Below are 7,736 nucleotides of genomic sequence, written 5' to 3'. Positions count from 1 at the left end.
CGCGGCGCCGCCGAGCGCGCCCCGGGCGCGGCGAAACTTCCCGCGGGGGCGGCGGCGAGCGCGGCCCCGGTGCGGCCCCGGTGCGGCCCGGTGCGGTGCGGCGCGGCGCGGCCCCGCTCCGCCTCACCCCAGGGCTGGCCGAGCTCTGGAGCGGCGCCGGCCCGGGGCTCCCATGCTCCCGGCGGCCGGAAGGGGGAACCCCTCCGCCCGCCCTGCCTCGCCCGGCTCCGGGCGGGGGTGGCTGGGGAGGATGAGGATGGCAGGGGGGGAGGAAGGGGGGAGGCCCCACCTGAAGCGGGGGGGGGGGGGGATAATAGACTAAAATAATAATAGTAGGAATCCCCAAAGTGCTTAGTCACCGCTGCCCCGCTCCGCCGGAGCCTCCGGGGTAGAGCCGTCAGCAGCAACAGCTGCGAGCAGGGAGCTGGCGGCCCCCCCGGCCCGGCCCCCGAGCGGCCCCGGCCCCGCGGGGAGGGGGGTGCGCAGCCTTGGGTGCTCCGGGGCGGGGGGCTGGGGGCTGGGGGGGGAGGGGAGGGGGGTCCTTGGGGTGACGGGGCAGGCGGTGATGGGGGAAGTGGGGTGCTGGGGTGAGGGAGGAGGTGGGACACTGGGGGTGATGGAGGGGGGGTGCTGGGAGAGATGGGACACTGGGGGTGACGGATTGGGGGGTGCTGGGAGGTCTGGGAGAGGTGGGACACTGGGGGTGACGGCGTGGGGGGTGCTGGGGGTGCTGGGAAAGGTGAGACACTGGGGTGATGGAGTGGGGGGTGCTGGGAGAGATGGGACACTGGGGGTGACGGATTGGGGGGTGCTGGAAGGTCTGGGAGAGGTGGGACACTGGGGGTGATGGAGTGGGGGTGCTGGGGGTGCTGGGAGAGGTGGGACACTGGAGGTGATGGAGTGGGGGTGCTGGGAGAGATGGGACACTGGGGGTGATGGAGTGGGGGTGCTGGGAGAGATGGGACACTGGGGGTGATGGAGTGGGGGTGGTGGGGGTGCTGGGAGAGGTGGGACACTGGGGGTGATGGAGTGGGGGTGGTGGGGGTGCTGGGAGAGGTGGGACACTGGGGGTGATGGAGTGGGGGTGGTGGGGGTGCTGGGAGAGGTGGGACACTGGGGGTGATGGAGTGGGGGGTCTGGGAGAGATGGGACACTGGGGTGATGGAGTGGGGGTGCTGGGGGTGCTGGGAGAACTGGGACACAGGGGTGAAGGGGCGCGGTGCCGGGGGTGTAGGGGTGCTGGAGGAAGGGGTGCCGCGTTGGAGGGGGTGCCGGAGGAGGGGTGTTGTGACTGATGAGGGTGCTGGCGGGGGCTGCTGGGGGCTCTGGGGCTGGAGCCGAAGCAGGGCCGTGCCGGGTGCAGGGGTGGCGGAGGAGGGGTGACGGTGGGTGCTGGAGTGCTGGGGGTGGTGGGGGCGGCGCTGCTGGCGGTGCAGGGGGCCGGGGGAGGAGGGTGCAGGCGGTGCTGAGGTGCAGGGAGTGGTGGAGGAGGGGGTGATGGTGGGGGCTGGGCTGCGGGGATGGCAGGCGGGGTGCTGGGGTGCGAGGGGTGTTGTAGGGGTGCGGAGGAGGGAGTGCAGGGGGCAGAGGAGGGGTGAGGATGGGTGCAAGGGTGCAGGGGGCAGAGGAGCGGGTGATGGTGGGTCGCGTGGTGCAGGAGTGCAGGGGTCAGAGGAGGGGTTTATGGTGGGTGCAGCTGCAGGCAGAGGAGGGAGTGATGGTGGGTGCTGGGGGATGGAGGGTATCGGGGCTGGGGGTGCCGGGGGATGGAGGGTGTCGGGGCTGGGGGTGCCGGGGGATGGAGGGTGTCGGGGCTGGGGGTGCCGGGCGGGTGCGGGGCGCAGGGTGGCGGGGCCGCGCCGGGCGCTGTCCGCCCGCCGCGGTGCTGAAGGGCCGGGCGGGGCGGGGGGGCCGCGGCCGCTCCGTCCCCGGGTCCCCGCTGCCCCCTGCTCGCGTGGGGCGGGGGCAGGCTTGGCATGGGGAGGCCCTCGGCGTGGCACAGGGCCCTGGAGACACGGAGGGTCCCGGGGGCTCTGCGGGACACTGAGGGTCCTGATGGGTCCCTGGGGCTCTGGGGGGTCCCTGGGGCTCTGTAGGGCACGGAGGGTCCGGGTGCGCACTGAGACGCTGTGCTGCCAAGCAGATGTTCAGAGCTAGCCCCAAGCCCAGCACTACACTGTCCAGAGCCCACATCTCGGTGCCCCTCGAGGGAGAAGGCTAAGGGACTAGCTCCCTTTCCTTCCTGAGCAATCCCCTCTGGCCAGCCCTCTTCCCCTGGGTCCCACTGCTAAAGACAGTGTCCACCGAGGGGCTTTTTATTATTGTTTTGTTATGCATGATTTTTCAGGCATGAAATTGGTCTAAGAGGATTATGGTCCATTATCATCAGCAGGAGTGTTTTGCTGGGATTTTCAATTAATATTCCAGTGCACCTTAGGAATTCGCAGGGGGGCCAGGTGCCCTGCAGGGCACACAACCCACAGCAGCACCCACCAGAGCTGCCTCCTCTCCCGGGACCAGCAGTGCAAGTGGGTGGGCAAAGACAAGTGCTCTGAAAGCCCATTTCGGAGCCCTGGTGCTGCTTTTATCTCTGCTGCTCGTGGAACTCAACCTTCCCCCGGCAGAGAAAAACTTGTTCCATTGTTAGAGAGGGTGAAAAACCCATTATCTCCCCCCATCCACTTTGCACACTGCCTCTGCCGTGATTTACTGTGAGTCGTGGAGGCTGTTTTGCTCTATATTACACAGATGCAGCTTAATAGCGTGGGGGAGGGAGAGGGACGCGGAGTCCAGGCTCCTGCCTTCTCTGTTTTCTTGTTGATATACCGGGTGACTCGAGGGAGACAGCTCTGTGCCGCAATTTCCTCAGTAGAAAATAGGGATGCTGGTCACTTAGCCTTGTAAAACTGCTCTGAGATTCCTGGATGACCAGTTCTGCAAGGGAAAGCAAACTGTTATTGTTATGGCTAATATAATGATAATTATGATTATTAATCACCAGGCAGTCAGGATTTAAGGCTGGCCTCCTGCCCTCCTCTCATCCCATAAATCAGTGCTGGATGTTCACGGACACATCACGTGGACAAAGATGTATCTGATGATACAGGCACGTGCCAGCTTCAGCTGGGCTCAGAGCTGTCCCCAGAGGTGATCGGGTCCATGATGTGAGCACAGGGGGACTCCTGGGACCTCGGGGTCCTCTCTGTCCCCTCTGCCAGGCCCAGGGCTAGGGAGCAAGCAGCCGTGAAGGCTGGCACCCTCTGGGCTTGGCAGTGAGGCTGCTTCATTCCCCCTTCTCTGGCCAGTGTCTCATCCCACCGCCTGGCTGATGGAAGAGCCTCTCTTCCCAAACCTCCTCCCCGCGCAGCCCTGCCGGCAGGGCTGAGTCCTGCTCTACCCTCCTGGGTCACTGGCTGAGCTCTAGCAGCCTCCCAGTCCCCCCCGGGCTCTTCCAGTCCCCCCAGCTCGTCCTCGCGGCGCGGGCTGGTTCACCCATGAGGCTGGCCAGCCTGCGTCCTGCCTCCCTGCCCTCCTCGGGAGCACTGGACTTCTTTCAATTCCCTGGGCTTCACCAGGACTTAAGCATATGCTTGCAGTTAATCCTGTGCTTACATTTTATCCCAAATCGGAAGAATTGGGGTCTCTGGGCAAATTCTCCTGCTGTTCAAGGCAGCTGAAGGGCTCCCTCTAATTCAACTGATCGGTAATCCTCTCTCTCTCCTTCCTCTGCTCCCTTCCTCCTCCTCTCTCGCTCAGTTCTTTCCTCTCCTCCTCCTCAGAGAGTGTTTCTGAGGTTTAGCTTCTCCCCCCATCCTTCCTTCCTTCCCCCACCCTGGGGAATCAATGGGGAACCGCTCGATTTCCAGGGAAAAGGAGACCTGTGTGCCCTCCCCCTCCCCAGTCCTGCACCATAAATTCATAAAAAGCCATCTGTGAGTGCAAAGCCCAGATACAATAATAGCCATGTTTGGTTTGCGAGGGGAGCATTCACGGCAGAAAGGGAGCCAGGGGATTCCAAATAATAATGGCAGGAAGTAAAATATTTGCACTTTGCAGGAGTTATGATCCACCCCGGCGAGGGGCTGCACGCGGCGGTGCATTCGGCAGGTGCAGCCGCTGCCGAACAAGGTAACGAGGGGCAGCAGAGCCCCGCGCGTGGGTTACCAGAGGCTGCGTGACGCAGGGAGCAGCCGGAGCGCGGAGGAGAGGCTCAGCCCCGTGAAAGGGGCTGCGGATTCGGGATGGCCGGTTGGTGATGAGCGGCTCACCGGGGAAAGGCACTCCCTCAGATCCAACCGCGGCAGCTCCCGGCTGACGCCTGCCGAGAGAAATGTTTGCAAACCCAGAAATGGTGTTTCTCCACAGTTCTGCAATCCCCAAACTCCATGCAATCTCCAAACTGCAAACACAGCCAGAGAGCGGTGCTCAGGGAAGAGAGCAGTATGGGACTTTCGTAGTCCCCAAAGCGCCTTGCGCCTGTCAAGGCTGTCCCCCAAACACGTGCCTTCGCAGAGAAGATGGGGCCTCGGACCCTGCACCGGGATGCCGCAGGCTCAGGGGTCCCGTCTGGCCAGCACTGTTCATACCTGCGCTTTGCTCTCAAAATCTGACTTCTTCCAGGAGGTGGAAGATGCTCTGGGGATGGGAGAGGGGAGGGAGGAATCAGCGTCGGAGTCGTGGCCCGGAGGGGAGCTATGGGAAAGGGGGGTACATGTAGGTGGATTTTACAAGGGGAAGGTCTAATCCACGACCTAGCTCTCTCCTCAGCCGCCCCACCACTCCAAATCCTGGTGGTTTTTTCCACGCTTTCACCACGGCGCTGTTTGTCTGCTAAGTAGAAAAACATCTCCAACAGTTAAATGCGCAGCTAAACTTAACCCTCGAGAGCCTGTGCTTTCTGCGACGCTGCATGGAGGCGTCTCCCCTGGCAGATGCCACCCCCTGGGCCGGGGCACCTCGGCCACGAGCGTTACCGGTGCCTTGGGACTGTCGCTGGAGCAGGGCCGGCTGTCAGGCTGCCGCGGCGGAGGGGGCTGCCTCCCCGCAGCCGTCACGCCGCAGAGGAATTCGTCTTTTGGGAGAAGGGAGTCCATCCATCACAGGGGAGGCCCGGCCCCTTGCTGGCCGGGGGGAGAGGGGAGGACTCCTGGCATCATCCCCTGTGTCTTGGGGGGGTCCAGCTCCTGGCTGGGTTGGGACTTGTCCCCTGCTCCCTCCCCGGCGCTGCCCTGCCCGTCCCCAGGCTCCTCTCTGGGACACAGGAGGCTGCTGCGGCTCTTGAACGAGGCACCCAAGCAGGTGATGAAGATGAAAAGCAGGGATTTGAGAGGAGAAGCTAACCACAAATTCAGCTCCGTTCAAGACAGACTGGGGCAGTGCCCTGCCCCTGCCGCCCCGAGCGGTGCTGCCTCCGTCCTGCGCGTCCTGGCTTCACGGCGGGGGAAACTGAGGCCCGGAGCGGGCTCGTGACTCACCCGCAGTCCTTGAGCGAGGCGGCGGCAGGGCTGGGAGGAGAAGCGGAGCCTCCCGGCCGCCCGCTCACACGAGATGGATGGTGCGAGCCGGCGGCCGCCAGCGGGGCTGCAATAACTCAAGGCGATGCCGCAGGGACGGCCGGCGAAGGGCAGAGCGTGGCCCTGCTTCGCGGCTGCCAGGGAGGGGGGGCTGGCACTGCCTGCGCTCGTCTCTTTGGCAGAAAACTCTCCTTGGCGTGGCGGAGCGAGGAGAGCCGGCCGTCAAGGGCTTGGCAACGCACTCCACTGTCAAGCATTCAAAGCTGAATTGCTTTTCAATCTGCAGCAATTTTCTCCTTGCTGCGTACAAGGCCTCGGAGGAGAAAAACGTCAGCTCGAGCGGGAGCTCGGGGGGGTGGGACGGTTCCCGGCGTTGGACTGGCCCAGGGTCCCCCACCGCGCCGGTGCACGGGGGCACAGGCAGCGCCTGGCCGGGGAGCGAAGGGGCAGTTTGGGACTGGAGCTGAGCCGAGGTCCTGCTGCTGGGACACCCCCGGGGAGCAGGACTGAGAGCCCGTGTGGGGCTGGGGGCTCTGTGGGGCTGGGCAGGGGGCTCAGCCCAGTTCCCACTGATGTGACACATCCCCCAGCCAGGCTGGGACCCATCCAGATGGGTGCTGGGATGGGCAGGGGATTCACATGGGGGGGGGTCCCTTCTGCCAGGGAGATGCTGGGCAAAGCAGCACATCCCTGCTTGATGGCTGATGGAGGGGACAACAGCAGAGCTGGGCTGGGAGGGTCGGGGTGTCCACTGGGCTGGAGCTGAGCCATGGGGCTGGGGGAGACTGGGGGGGGGACACTTTAGTGGGAGCGCCATGTCCCTGCCCTCTAGGGAAGCCTGCCCCATGCAGTGTCCCTCGCCCCGTGCCACGTGGGGCAGGGGGGGTGCCGTGACGTGGCCACCCCACCGTGCGCGTGGGCCGGTCCCGAGGGTGGCCAGCGGTGAGCCCGCCGTGGCCCCTCCGGCCGGCCCCTGGGTGCCTGGTGCTGCCAAGCCGCCGGCTGCACTTTTCCAGGCGCTCCTTGTCCCCGTGGGGCGCAGGAATGCGAGGAACGCGGCCCCGCGTGCCCGGCCCGCTCCCGGCCCCCGGCCGGCTAAGAATAGACCTGGCCCGGCCGCCTCCAGCCCGCCCGCGTGCTGGCGGGGGGCCGCGGGGGGCTCAGACCCGCACCCACCGCCAGCCACCTCCCCGCGGGACACAGCACCCTCCAGCTCCCGGCACAGGGCCTGCCGCCCAGGTGCACCCGCCCTTCCCGGTCCTCGTCCCCCAGTGGGTGGGTGCTGGTCCCCTTCCCGACCGAGGCGTCTGAGATGGTGGCGTTTGTCCTCCAGCCCCACAGCCGTCGTGCCAGGCTCCCCACTGCTGGGGGTCCCAGGCTGTCTCCGGGGTCCCAGCTCCCTCCACGGTCTCCGAGCCCTCCCGGAGAAATGCTGGGAGACCAGTATGTGCCCAGCGGGGCCCAGGGCCACAGAGCAAACAGGGAATCCGGCCTGGGTCTTGCTTTGAATTCTTGTGATTTCGGAGCGAATCTCACATCATCTCCAGGAGCCTCACGCACAGGTGGCACCTTGCAGTGGGACAGACCGGGGGACAACCTGGCGAATGTGCTGCTTCCAGAGTTCCTCTTTGAGGATTTATGTGATTTGGGGAGGGAATCTCCCCTTTTTTCTGCCTTTTTTTTCCCCCCTGAGGAGCAGTTTCACTAAGCCTCCTAATTTCAGCGGAAATCATGACGCAAGAGCCAGAAGACAGCGAAAGCTCTCCAGATGTTACCACAACAGGGAAGGGAAATCATCCTCATTTTAAAGGTATTTTGTCAAACATTTATCACTGCCTGTCAGGGCCCTGAGAGCACCAATAGGCCTTAATTGCCCTGAAAAGCCTCACCTGGGACCTCCACCCACACCCTCTGCCCAGCAGCTCTATTTAAGCTCCGGCCTGGGCCTTAAGGCCCTTTTGAGCTGTGTTGGAGGTAGTCTTGACTTTGGCCTTATCTCCTGGATGGACTGGTCTGCTGAGATGCCTCTGTCCCTGTGGAGCAGAGGTGAGATCTGCTGTTGTGGGAGGTTTGGGGGTCACACACCTGCATGTGCCCCCCCCCTTCCCCCATAAACTGTCCTTGATGGGACTTACTCATTGGGAATAAGAAACTACTGCAGCCAAAACTGGGGTATTTTACAGATTGTTGATGGAACAGGGCCAGAGGTAACAGCTCTGTGCA

Source organism: Dromaius novaehollandiae, chromosome 22 (genome assembly GCF_036370855.1).
Source record: "Dromaius novaehollandiae isolate bDroNov1 chromosome 22, bDroNov1.hap1, whole genome shotgun sequence".
NCBI lineage: Eukaryota > Metazoa > Chordata > Aves > Casuariiformes > Dromaiidae > Dromaius > Dromaius novaehollandiae.
Note: the sequence above shows the minus strand (reverse complement) of the source record.